We start from the raw sequence: 14,851 nt of genomic DNA on the forward strand, positions 1-14,851 counted from the left end.
TGGGTTGCAGAGAAAAAGAAATATGCTGGCAAAAAAAATCCAATTGAGTGATTAAACAGCTCTTCATTTTCTGACTTTATTTTTATGCTAACGAATTTGTTCTCTGAAAAGTGTCCACAAAGCCAAGTCTCTGATTAACACCTTTGTAGGGATGGTTTTTCACCTATTACTAAATTAAACTTGCTTCATTGGAAAGGCAGCAAGATGCATCCTCATTTCAATTTCTACTGAAATAATACAGGTTGACACCAGGAAACATTAACGCCACTGCATCCTTGCTGCTTTCTCATGTGGAAGTTTGTTTAATGTGAAAACAAGGTGATATCTAATTAGCACACAGGTAAGGAATTAAGAAAATCTTTATTTAAGGGTGAAGATGTTTCTCACAAAATCGTTGCCCCAATGCATCATTGAAATTCAAGCTGGAAAGATGATTTTAATATATCACTTGTACATTTTGTATTGCTCTTCTGGTGACAATGTAGTTTGTTTTTGTCAATTACCCTTTTAATAATAGGGTAAAGAAAATTAAGTGGATTTTTTAAAGAAAACTATACTGTCAATATACTATTCAAACAAATTAAAATGGTAAAAGTTATTGTACTTCAAGTAAAAATAAAAGAGCAAAAATATCAATCCCAGTTTTGATTACTTAAATTAACAAAAAAAAATGCATATAGCAAAGGATAGTTTCAATCTGCCTACCTCTGGGTTATGGGCCCAGCATGCTTCCATTGCAGTACTCTGCTGCACATGTAAGTGCAAGAGATCCTGAAGCACTCACTCATCATGGGAAAGTACCAATGTGTTTCTTCGTTGGTTGATGGAAGAAACATTTTACAAAAACTCTCCAGATTATTGACTTTTTAAAGTTTTTCTAGGAAACGTTCTAGATGTATGCTTATTAGCCTTTGTCAGTATGTACTTTTTGGGAAGTGTCTCTGTGGCGCAATCGGTTAGTGTGTCCGGCTACTAACCAAAAGTTTGGTGGTTCAATCCCAACCAGGGACGTAATTGACCTTGTTATCAGATTTTGGTGATCTTTAAGTAGACAAGTCAAAATTTCAAACCCCCTGTTATGGTGTAGGGTACCTGGCCTTCTCTGATGTAATAAGAGTTAGATTTGATTCAGTGATTTTATAAAAACAGCTAGGAAGCACAATTTAGCAGTGGGTTGCAGAGAAAAAGAAATATGCTGGCAAAAAAAATCCAATTGAGTGATTAAACAGCTCTTCATTTTCTGGCTTTATTTTTATGCTAACAAATTTGTTCTCTGAAAAGTGTCCACAAAGCCAAGTCTCTGATTAACACCTTTGTAGGAATGTTTTTTCACCTATTACTAAATTAAACTTGCTTCATTGGAAAGGCAGCAAGATGCATCCTCATTTCAATGTCTACTGAAATAATACAGGTTGACACCAGGAAACATTAACGCCACTGCATCCTTGCTGCTTTCTCATGTAGAAGTCTGTTTAATGTGAAAACAAGGTGATATCTAATTAGCACACATGTAAGGAATTAAGAAAATCTTTATTTAAGGGTGAAGATGTTTCTCACAAAATCGTTGCCCCAATGCATCATTGAAATTCAAGCTGGAAAGATGATTTTAATATATCACTTGTACATTTTGTATTGCTCTTCTGGTGACAATGTAGTTTGTTTTTGTCAATTACCATTTTAATAATAGGGTAAAGAAAATTAAGTGGATTTTTGAAAGAAAACAATACTGTCAATATACTATTAAAACAAATTAAAATGGTAAAAGTTATTGTACTTTAAGTAAAAATAAAAGAGCCAAAATATCAATCCCAGTTTTGGATTACTTTAATTAACAAAAAAAAATGCATATAGCAAAGGATAGTTTCAATCTGCCTACCGCTGGGTTATGGGCCCAGCATGCTTCCATTGCTGTACTCTGCTGCACATGTAAGTGTAAGAGATCCTGAAGCACTCACTCATCATGGGAAAGTACCAATGTGTTTCTTCGTTGGTTGATGGAAGAAACATTTTACAAAAACTCTCCAGATTATTGACTTTTTAAAGTTTTTCTAGGAAACGTTTTAGATGAATGCTTATTAGCCTTTGTCAGTATGTACTTTTGCAAAGTGTCTCTGTGGCGCAATCAGTTAGTGTGTACGGCTATAAACCAAAAGATTGGTGGTTCAATCCCACCCAGGGACGTAATTGATCTTGTTATCAGATTTTGGTGATCTTTAAGTAGACAAGTCAAAATTTCAAATCCCCTCTTATGGTGTAGGGTACCTGGCCTTCTCTGATGTAATCAGAGTTAGATTTGATTCAGTGATTTTATAAAAACAGCTAGGAAGCACAATTTAGCAGTGGGTTGCAGAGAAAAAGAAATATGCTGGCAAAAAAATCCAATTGAGTGATTAAACAGCTCTTCATTTTCTGGCTTTATTTTTATGCTAACAAATATGTTCTCTGAAAAGTGTCCACAAAGCCAAGTCTCTGATGAACACCTTTGTAAGGATGGTTTTTCACCTATTACTAAATTAAACTTGCTTCATTGGAAAGGCAGCAAGATGCATCCTCATTTCAATGTCTACTGAAATAATACAGGTTGACACCAGGAAACATTAACGCCAATGCATCCTTGCTGCTTTCTCATGTGGAAGACTGTTTAATGTGAAAACAAGGTGATATCTAATTAGCACACAGGTAAGGAATTAAGAAAATCTTTACTTAAGGGTGAAGATGTTTCTCACAAAATCGTTGCCCCAATGCATCATTGAAATTCAAGCTGGAAAGATGATTTTAATATATCACTTGTACATTTTGTATTGCTCTTCTGGTGACAATGTAGTTTGTTTTTGTCAATTACCCTTTTAATAATAGGGTAAAGAAAATTAAGTGGATTTTTTAAAGAAAACTATACTGTCAATATACTATTCAAACAAATTAAAATGGTAAAAGTTATTGTACTTCAAGTAAAAATAAAAGAGCAAAAATATCAATCCCAGTTTTGATTACTTAAATTAACAAAAAAAAATGCATATAGCAAAGGATAGTTTCAATCTGCCTACCTCTGGGTTATGGGCCCAGCATGCTTCCATTGCAGTACTCTGCTGCACATGTAAGTGCAAGAGATCCTGAAGCACTCACTCATCATGGGAAAGTACCAATGTGTTTCTTCGTTGGTTGATGGAAGAAACATTTTACAAAAACTCTCCAGATTATTGACTTTTTAAAGTTTTTCTAGGAAACGTTCTAGATGTATGCTTATTAGCCTTTGTCAGTATGTACTTTTTGGGAAGTGTCTCTGTGGCGCAATCGGTTAGTGTGTCCGGCTACTAACCAAAAGTTTGGTGGTTCAATCCCAACCAGGGACGTAATTGACCTTGTTATCAGATTTTGGTGATCTTTAAGTAGACAAGTCAAAATTTCAAACCCCCTGTTATGGTGTAGGGTACCTGGCCTTCTCTGATGTAATAAGAGTTAGATTTGATTCAGTGATTTTATAAAAACAGCTAGGAAGCACAATTTAGCAGTGGGTTGCAGAGAAAAAGAAATATGCTGGCAAAAAAAATCCAATTGAGTGATTAAACAGCTCTTCATTTTCTGGCTTTATTTTTATGCTAACAAATTTGTTCTCTGAAAAGTGTCCACAAAGCCAAGTCTCTGATTAACACCTTTGTAGGAATGTTTTTTCACCTATTACTAAATTAAACTTGCTTCATTGGAAAGGCAGCAAGATGCATCCTCATTTCAATGTCTACTGAAATAATACAGGTTGACACCAGGAAACATTAACGCCACTGCATCCTTGCTGCTTTCTCATGTAGAAGTCTGTTTAATGTGAAAACAAGGTGATATCTAATTAGCACACATGTAAGGAATTAAGAAAATCTTTATTTAAGGGTGAAGATGTTTCTCACAAAATCGTTGCCCCAATGCATCATTGAAATTCAAGCTGGAAAGATGATTTTAATATATCACTTGTACATTTTGTATTGCTCTTCTGGTGACAATGTAGTTTGTTTTTGTCAATTACCATTTTAATAATAGGGTAAAGAAAATTAAGTGGATTTTTGAAAGAAAACAATACTGTCAATATACTATTAAAACAAATTAAAATGGTAAAAGTTATTGTACTTTAAGTAAAAATAAAAGAGCCAAAATATCAATCCCAGTTTTGGATTACTTTAATTAACAAAAAAAAATGCATATAGCAAAGGATAGTTTCAATCTGCCTACCGCTGGGTTATGGGCCCAGCATGCTTCCATTGCTGTACTCTGCTGCACATGTAAGTGTAAGAGATCCTGAAGCACTCACTCATCATGGGAAAGTACCAATGTGTTTCTTCGTTGGTTGATGGAAGAAACATTTTACAAAAACTCTCCAGATTATTGACTTTTTAAAGTTTTTCTAGGAAACGTTTTAGATGAATGCTTATTAGCCTTTGTCAGTATGTACTTTTGCAAAGTGTCTCTGTGGCGCAATCAGTTAGTGTGTACGGCTATAAACCAAAAGATTGGTGGTTCAATCCCACCCAGGGACGTAATTGATCTTGTTATCAGATTTTGGTGATCTTTAAGTAGACAAGTCAAAATTTCAAATCCCCTCTTATGGTGTAGGGTACCTGGCCTTCTCTGATGTAATCAGAGTTAGATTTGATTCAGTGATTTTATAAAAACAGCTAGGAAGCACAATTTAGCAGTGGGTTGCAGAGAAAAAGAAATATGCTGGCAAAAAAATCCAATTGAGTGATTAAACAGCTCTTCATTTTCTGGCTTTATTTTTATGCTAACAAATATGTTCTCTGAAAAGTGTCCACAAAGCCAAGTCTCTGATGAACACCTTTGTAAGGATGGTTTTTCACCTATTACTAAATTAAACTTGCTTCATTGGAAAGGCAGCAAGATGCATCCTCATTTCAATGTCTACTGAAATAATACAGGTTGACACCAGGAAACATTAACGCCAATGCATCCTTGCTGCTTTCTCATGTGGAAGACTGTTTAATGTGAAAACAAGGTGATATCTAATTAGCACACAGGTAAGGAATTAAGAAAATCTTTACTTAAGGGTGAAGATGTTTCTCACAAAATCGTTGCCCCAATGCATCATTGAAATTCAAGCTGGAAAGATGATTTTAATATATCACTTGTACATTTTGTATTGCTCTTCTGGTGACAATGTAGTTTGTTTTTGTCAATTACCATTTTAATAATAGGGTAAAGAAAATTAAGTGGATTTTTGAAAGAAAACAATACTGTCAATATACTATTAAAACAAATTAAAATGGTAAAAGTTATTGTACTTTAATTAAATAAAAAATAGCTAACATATCAATCCCAGTTTTGGATTACTTTAACAAAAAAAATGCATATAGCAGAGGATAGTTTCAATCTGCCTACCTCTGGGTAATGGGCCCAGCATGCTTCCATTGCAGTACTCTGCTGCACATGTAAGTGCAAGAGATCCTGAAGCACTCACTCATCATGTGTTTCTTCGTTGGTTGATTTAAGAAAATTCTTACAAAAACTCTCCAGATTATTGACTTTTTAAAGTTTTTCTAGGAAACGTTCTAGATTAATGCTTATTAGCCTTTGTCAGTATGTACTTTTTGCAAAGTGTCTCTGTGGCGCAATCGGTTAGTGTGTCTGGCTACTAACCAAAAGGTTGGTGGTTCAATCCCACCCAGGGACATGATTGACATTGTGATCAGGTTTTGGTGATATTTAAGTAGACAAGTCAAAATTTCAAACCCCCTCTTTTGGTGTAGGGTACCTGGCCTTCTCTGATGTAATCGGAGTTAGATTTGATTCAGTGATTTTATAAAAAACAGCTAGGAAGCACAATTTAGCAATGGGTTGCAGAGAAAAAAATATGCTGGTAGAAAAATCCAATTGAGTGATTAAACAGCTCTTCATTTTCTGCCTTTATTTTTATGCTAACAAATTTGTTCTCTGAAAAGTGTCCACAAAGCCAAGTCTCTGATTAACACCTTTGTAAGGATGGTTTTTCACCTATTACTAAATTAAACTTGCTTCATTGGAAAGGCAGCAAGATGCATCCTCATTTCAATGTCTACTGAAATAATACAGGTTGACACCAGGAAACATTAACACCACTGCATCCTTGCTGCTTTCTCATGTAGAAGTCTGTTTTATGTGAAAACAAGGTGACATGTAATTAGCACACAGGTAAGGAATTAAGAAAATCTTTATTTAAGGGTGAAGATGTTTCTCACAAAATCGTTGCCCCAATGCATCATTGAAATTCAAGCTGGAAAGATGATTTTAATATATCACTTGTACATTTTGTATTGCTCTTCTGGTGACAATGTAGTTTGTTTTTGTCAATTACCCTTTTAATAATAGGGTAAAGAAAATTAAGTGGATTTTTTAAAGAAAACTATACTGTCAATATACTATTAAAACAAATTAAAATGGTAAAAGTTATTGTACTTTAAGTAAAAATAAAAGAGCAAAAATATCAATCCCAGTTTTGATTACTTAAAGTAACCAAAAAAAATGCATATAGCAAAGGATAGTTTCAATTAGAGATGAGCGCCTGAAATTTTTCAGGTTTTGTGTTTTGGTTTTGGGTTCGGTTCCGCGGCCGTGTTTTGGGTTCGACCGCGTTTTGGCAAAACCTCACCGAATTTTTTTTGTCGGATTCGGGTGTGTTTTGGATTCGGGTGTTTTTTTCAAAAAACCCTAAAAAACAGCTTAAATCATAGAATTTGGGGGTCATTTTGATCCCATATTATTATTAACCTCAAAAACCATAATTTCCATCATTTTCAGTCTATTCTGAATACCTCACACCTCACAATATTATTTTTAGTCCTAAAATTTGCACCAAGGTCGCTGGATGACTAAGCTAAGCGACACTAGTGGCCGACACAAACACCTGGCCCATCTAGGAGTGGCACTGCAGTGTCACGCAGGATGTCCCTTCCAAAAAACCCTCCCCAATCAGCACATGATGCAAAGAAAAAAAGAGGCGCAATGAGGTAGCTGACTGTGTGAGTAAGATAAGCGACCCTAGTGGCCGACACAAACACCGGGCCCATTTAGGAGTGGCACTGCAGTGTCACGCAGGATGTCCCTTCCAAAAAACCCTCCCCAATCAGCACATGACGCAAAGAAAAAAAGAGGCGCAATGAGGTAGCTGACTGTGTGAGTAAGATTAGCGACCCTAGTGGCCGACACAAACACCGGGCCCATTTAGGAGTGGCACTGCAGTGTCACGCAGGATGTCCCTTCCAAAAAACCCTCCCCAATCAGCACATGACGCAAAGAAAAAAAGAGGCGCAATGAGGTAGCTGACTGTGTGAGTAAGATTAGCGACCCTAGTGGCCGACACAAACACCGGGCCCATTTAGGAGTGGCACTGCAGTGTCACGCAGGATGTCCCTTCCAAAAAACCCTCCCCAATCAGCACATGACGCAAAGAAAAAAAGAGGCGCAATGAGGTAGCTTACTGTGTGAGTAAGATTAGCGACCCTAGTGGCCGACACAAACACCGGGCCCATTTAGGAGTGGCACTGCAGTGTCACGCAGGATGTCCCTTCCAAAAAACCCTCCCCAATCAGCACATGACGCAAAGAAAAAAAGAGGCGCAATGAGGTAGCTGACTGTGTGAGTAAGATTAGCGACCCTAGTGGCCGACACAAACACCGGGCCCATTTAGGAGTGGCACTGCAGTGTCACGCAGGATGTCCCTTCCAAAAAACCCTCCCCAATCAGCACATGACGCAAAGAAAAAAAGAGGCGCAATGAGGTAGCTGACTGTGTGAGTAAGATTAGCGACCCTAGTGGCCGACACAAACACCGGGCCCATTTAGGAGTGGCACTGCAGTGTCACGCAGGATGTCCCTTCCAAAAAACCCTCCCCAAACAGCACATGACGCAAAGAAAAATAAAAGAAAAAAGAGGTGCAAGATGGAATTGTCCTTGGGCCCTCCCACCCACCCTTATGTTGTATAAACAAAACAGGACATGCACACTTTAACCAACCCATCATTTCAGTGACAGGGTCTGCCACACGACTGTGACTGATATGACGGGTTGGTTTGGACCCCCCAAAAAAAGAAGCAATTAATCTCTCCTTGCACAAACTGGCTCTACAGAGGCAAGATGTCCACCTCATCATCACCCTCCGATATATCACCGTGTACATCCCCCTCCTCACAGATTATCAATTCGTCCCCACTGGAATCCACCATCTCAGCTCCCTGTGTACTTTGTGGAGGCAATTGCTGCTGGTCAATGTCTCCGCGGAGGAATTGATTATAATTCATTTTAATGAACATCATCTTCTCCACATTTTCTGGATGTAACCTCGTACGCCGATTGCTGACAAGGTGAGCGGCGGCACTAAACACTCTTTCGGAGTACACACTTGTGGGAGGGCAACTTAGGTAGAATAAAGCCAGTTTGTGCAATGGCCTCCAAATTGCCTCTTTTTCCTGCCAGTATAAGTATGGACTGTGTGACGTGCCTACTTGGATGCGGTCACTCATATAATCCTCCACCATTCTTTCAATGGTGAGAGAATCATATGCAGTGACAGTAGACGACATGTCCGTAATCGTTGTCAGGTCCTTCAGTCCGGACCAGATGTCAGCATCAGCAGTCGCTCCAGACTGCCCTGCATCACCGCCAGCGGGTGGGCTCGGAATTCTGAGCCTTTTCCTCGCACCCCCAGTTGCGGGAGAATGTGAAGGAGGAGATGTTGACAGGTCGCGTTCCGCTTGACTTGACAATTTTCTCACCAGCAGGTCTTTCAACCCCAGTAGACTTGTGTCTGCCGGAAAGAGAGATCCAAGGTAGGCTTTAAATCTAGGATCGAGCACGGTGGCCAAAATGTAGTGCTCTGATTTCAACAGATTGACCACCCGTGAATCCTTGTTAAGCGAATTAAGGGCTCCATCCACAAGTCCCACATGCCTAGCGGAATCGCTCCGTGTTAGCTCCTCCTTCAATGTCTCCAGCTTCTTCTGCAAAAGCCTGATGAGGGGAATGACCTGACTCAGGCTGGCAGTGTCTGAACTGACTTCACGTGTGGCAAGTTCAAAGGGCATCAGAACCTTGCACAACGTTGAAATCATTCTCCACTGCGCTTGAGACAGGTGCATTCCACCTCCTATATCGTGCTCAATTGTATAGGCTTGAATGGCCTTTTGCTGCTCCTCCAACCTCTGAAGCATATAGAGGGTTGAATTCCACCTCGTTACCACTTCTTGCTTCAGATGATGGCAGGGCAGGTTCAGTAGTTTTTGGTGGTGCTCCAGTCTTCTGTACGTGGTGCCTGTACGCCGAAAGTGTCCCGCAATTTTTCTGGCCACCGACAGCATCTCTTGCACGCCCCTGTCGTTTTTTAAATAATTCTGCACCACCAAATTCAAGGTATGTGCAAAACATGGGACGTGCTGGAATTTGCCCATATTTAATGCACACACAATATTGCTGGCGTTGTCCGATGCCACAAATCCACAGGAGAGTCCAATTGGGGTAAGCCATTCCGCGATGATCTTTCTCAGTTGCCGTAAGAGGTTTTCAGCTGTGTGCGTATTCTGGAAACCGGTGATACAAAGCGTAGCCTGCCTAGGAAAGAGTTGGCGTTTGCGAGATGCTGCTACTGGTGCCGCCGCTGCTGTTCTTGCGGCGGGAGTCCATACATCTACCCAGTGGGCTGTCACAGTCATATAGTCCTGACCCTGCCCTGCTCCACTTGTCCACATGTCCGTGGTTAAGTGGACATTGGGTACAACTGCATTTTTTAGGACACTGGTGAGTCTTTTTCTGAGGTCTGTGTAAATTTTCGGTATCGCCTGCCTAGAGAAGTGGAACCTAGATGGTATTTGGTAACGGGGGCACACTGCCTCAATAAATTGTCTAGTTCCCTGTGAACTAACGGCGGATACCGGACGCACGTCTAACACCAACATAGTTGTCAAGGCCTCAGTTATCCGCTTTGCAGCAGGATGACTGCTGTGATATTTCATCTTCCTCGCAAAGGACTGTTGAACAGTCAATTGCTTACTGGAAGTAGTACAAGTGGGCTTACGACTTCCCCTCTGGGATGACCATCGACTCCCAGCAGCAACAACAGCAGCGCCAGCAGCAGTAGGCGTTACACGCAAGGATGCATCGGAGGAATCCCAGGCAGGAGAGGACTCGTCAGAATTGCCAGTGACATGGCCTGCAGGACTATTGGCATTCCTGGGGAAGGAGGAAATTGACACTGAGGGAGTTGGTGGGGTGGTTTGCGTGAGCTTGGTTACAAGAGGAAGGGATTTACTGGTCAGTGGACTGCTTCCGCTGTCACCCAAAGTTTTTGAACTTGTCACTGACTTATTATGAATGCGCTGCAGGTGACGTATAAGGGAGGATGTTCCGAGGTGGTTAACGTCCTTACCCCTACTTATTACAGCTTGACAAAGGGAACACACGGCTTGACACCTGTTGTCCGCATTTCTGTTAAAATAGTTCCACACCGAAGAGCTGATTTTTTTGGTATTTTCACCAGGCATGTCAACGGCCATATTCCTCCCACGGACAACAGGTGTCTCCCCGGGTGCCTGACTTAAACAAAACACCTCACCATCAGAATCCTCCTGGTCAATTTCCTCCCCAGCGCCAGCAACACCCATATCCTCCTCATCCTAGTGTACTTCAACACTGACATCTTCAATCTGACTATCAGGAACTGGACTGCGGGTGCTCCTTCCAGCACTTGCAGGGGGCGTGCAAATGGTGGAAGGCGCATGCTCTTCACGTCCAGTGTTGGGAAGGTCAGGCATCGCAACCGACACAATTGGACTCTCCTTGTGGATTTGGGATTTCGAAGAACGCACAGTTCTTTGCGGTGCTACTGCTTTTGCCAGCTTGAGTCTTTTCATTTTTCTAGCGAGAGGCTGAGTGCCTCCATCCTCATGTGAAGCTGAACCACTAGCCATGAACATAGGCCAGGGCCTCAGCCGTTCCTTGCCACTCCGTGTGGTAAATGGCATATTGGCAAGTTTACGCTTCTCCTCCGACAATTTTATTTTAGGTTTTGGAGTCCTTTTTTTACTGATATTTGGTGTTTTGGATTTGACATGCTCTGTACTATGACATTGGGCATCGGCCTTGGCAGACGACGTTGCTGGCATTTCATCGTCTCGGCCATGACTAGTGGCAGCAGCTTCAGCACGAGGTGGAAGTGGATCTTGATCTTTCCCTAATTTTGGAACCTCAACATTTTTGTTCTCCATATTTTAATAGGCACAACTAAAAGGCACCTCAGGTAAACAATGGAGATGGATGGATACTAGTATACAATTATGGACGGACTGCCGAGTGCCGACACAGAGGTAGCTACAGCCGTGAACTACCGTACTGTGTCTGCTGCTAATATAGACTGGTTGATAAAGAGATGTCGTAGTATGTATGTATGAAGAAGAAAGAAAAAAAAACCACGGTTAGGTGGTATACAATTATGGACGGACTGCCGAGTGCCGACACAGAGGTAGCCACAGCCGTGAACTACCGTACTGTACTGTGTCTGCTGCTAATATAGACTGGTTGATAAAGAGATGTCGTAGTATGTATGTATAAAGAAGAAAGAAAAAAAAACCACGGTTAGGTGGTATACAATTATGGACGGACTGCCGAGTGCCGACACAGAGGTAGCCACAGCCGTGAACTACCGTACTGTACTGTGTCTGCTGCTAATATAGACTGGTTGATAAAGAGATGTCGTAGTATGTATGTATGAAGAAGAAAGAAAAAAAAAACACGGTTAGGTGGTATACAATTATGGACGGACTGCCGAGTGCCGACACAGAGGTAGCCACAGCCGTGAACTACCGTACTGTACTGTGTCTGCTGCTAATATAGACTGGTTGATAAAGAGATGTCGTAGTATGTATGTATGAAGAAGAAAGAAAAAAAAACCACGGTTAGGTGGTATACAATTATGGACGGACTGCCGAGTGCCGACACAGAGGTAGCCACAGCCGTGAACTACCGTACTGTACTGTGTCTGCTGCTAATATAGACTGGTTGATAAAGAGATGTCGTAGTATGTATGTATAAAGAAGAAAGAAAAAAAAACCACGGTTAGGTCGTATACAATTATGGACGGACTGCCGAGTGCCGACACAGAGGTAGCCACAGCCGTGAACTACCGTACTGTACTGTGTCTGCTGCTAATATAGACTGGTTGATATAGAGATGTCGTAGTATGTATGTATGAAGAAGAAAGAAAAAAAAACCACGGTTAGGTGGTATACAATTATGGACGGACTGCCGAGTGCCGACACAGAGGTAGCCACAGCCGTGAACTACCGTACTGTACTGTGTCTGCTGCTAATATAGACTGGTTGATAAAGAGATGTCGTAGTATGTATGTATGAAGAAGAAAGAAAAAAAAACCACGGTTAGGTGGTATACAATTATGGACGGACTGCCGAGTGCCGACACAGAGGTAGCCACAGCCGTGAACTACCGTACTGTACTGTGTCTGCTGCTAATATAGACTGGTTGATAAAGAGATGTAGTAGTATGTATGTATAAAGAAGAAAGAAAAAAAAACCACGGGTAGGTGGTATACAATTATGGATGGACTGCCGAGTGCCGACACAGAGGTAGCTACAGCCGTGAACTACCGTACTGTGTCTGCTGCGACTGGATGATAAATAATGATATAAAAAATATATATATATCACTACTGCAGCCGGACAGGTATATATATTATATAATGACGGACCTGCTGGACACTGTCTGTCAGCAGAATGAGTTTTTTATAGAATAAAAAAAAAACACCACACAAGTGAAGTCACACGACGAGTGTTTAACTTTTTCAGGCAATCACAATATAGTATACTACTAACTATACTGGTGGTCAGTGTGGTCAGGTCACTGGTCAGTCACACTGGCAGTGGCACTCCTGCAGCAAAAGTGTGCACTGTTTAATTTTAATATAATATGTACTCCTGGCTCCTGCTATAACCTATAACTGGCACTGCAGTGCTCCCCAGTCTCCCCCACAATTATAAGCTGTGTGAGCTGAGCACAGTCAGATATATAATATATATATACATAGATGATGCAGCACACTGGGCTGAGCAGTGCACACAGATATGGTATGTGACTGTCTTGTACTCCTGGCTCCTGCTATAACCTATAACTGGCACTGCAGTGCTCCCCAGTCTCCCCCACAATTATAAGCTGTGTGAGCTGAGCACAGTCAGATATATATACATAGATGATGCAGGCATGCAGCACACTGGGCTGAGCAGTGCACACAGATATGGTATGTGACTGAGTCACTGTGTGTACCGTTTTTTTCAGGCAGAGAACGGATATATTAAATAAAACAACTGCACTGCTGGTGGTCACTGTGGTCAGTCACTAAACTCTGCACTCTCTTCTACAGTATCAGCCTCAGGTCAATCTCTCTCTCTCTCTCCTAATCTAAATGGAGAGGACGCCAGCCACGTCCTCTCCCTATCAATCTCAATGCACGTGTGAAAATGGCGGCGACGCGCGGCTCCTTATATAGAATCCGAGTCTCGCGAGAATCCGACAGCGTCATGAGGGTGAAAATGTTTCTCACAAAATCGTTGCCCCAATGCATCATTGAAATTCAAGCTGGAAAGATGATTTTAATATATCACTTGTACATTTTGTATTGCTCTTCTGGTGACAATGTAGTTTGTTTTTGTCAATTACCATTTTAATAATAGGGTAAAGAAAATTAAGTGGATTTTTAAAAGAAAACAATACTTTCAATATACTATTAAAACAAACAGCCAGGGGTTACCAATTACGTAAACTCCTTCATGATAAAGAAAAAGTATTGGCTATGGATAGAAAAGACCTATTAGTCAAAAAGATTAGGACAACACAGGATTCCAAATTTCCTTGGGTGAATCAGTACCATTCACGTTCTGAGACTGTATGTAAAATTGCCAAAAAACATTGGCATCTTATTAAGTCAGATGATCAATTGAAGTTGGGCGGAGTAGATTTGATGCCATGTTTCTCCAGATCCAGCAATTTGCGGGATATTCTGGTCAAAACTGACATTACAGGTAAAGGGAAGCCACCCCCAAAGAACTTTTTAACTTTAGGCAAATTGGGATGCTACAAGTGTCCCTGTACTACTTGTAAGTATCTGATTAGTGGTGACACTTTTTGTCACCCTCATTTAGGTACAAAGCTTAAAATTCAGCATCGCTTAACATGTGAGAGCACCTATGTCGTATACCAGATCATATGCCCATGCGGACTTTCCTATATAGGTAAAACTATCAGGAAGTTCAAAGAGAGGATGACGGCACACAGATCAGCTATTAGACAGGCACTGTCCACTGGTATAAGTGAACAACCAGTGGCCAGACACTTTGCTGAATTTAAACATAGTGTGGCCAGCATCAAGTACCGCATGATAGATCATATTCCTTTATCATTACGAGGAGGCGACAGAGGGGCTGCTCTGCTGAGATGTGAGGCCAGATGGATATCCAAATTGGATGTCTTGGCCCCACGGGGCCTTAACGAAACTCTTCCCTTGTCCTGCTTTTAGGTGTCAAGCATTGCTGGTTTTCATTATATTGTTTCTTTATTTCTATTTGATATAATTGTTTCATATATTGATTATAAAAAATTTTCATAAATTTTTTTCATTTTTTTCATTCTTTTTATTTTTATATATATTTTTTGTACTATATGATTGTTACATTTGCCCCGATTCATTTTGTGACTACAATGTTTTTTCTCCTTTTTTCGTGACTCAGTGTTACTAATATCTATGGGTTTCTCTTAGCAGATCCCCTCAATCTGTCACTTTGAACATGGTGGTTATATCTGAAATGTTAACTTTTGTCAA

At 40.6% G+C, this 14,851-nt stretch overlaps 1 non-coding gene across 1 annotated transcript; it reads left to right on the plus strand.

Annotated features, from left to right (window-relative positions):
* The first annotated feature begins 5,597 nt into the window (after positions 1–5,597).
* Positions 5,598–5,671, plus strand: TRNAS-ACU (transfer RNA serine (anticodon ACU)). The gene has a single exon. It is a non-coding gene; the product is annotated as a tRNA-Ser (tRNA).
* The last annotated feature ends 9,180 nt before the right edge of the window (positions 5,672–14,851 follow it).

The sequence above is a fragment of the Pseudophryne corroboree genome, chromosome 8, assembly GCF_028390025.1.
Source record: "Pseudophryne corroboree isolate aPseCor3 chromosome 8, aPseCor3.hap2, whole genome shotgun sequence".
Taxonomy (NCBI): Eukaryota; Metazoa; Chordata; class Amphibia; order Anura; family Myobatrachidae; genus Pseudophryne; species Pseudophryne corroboree.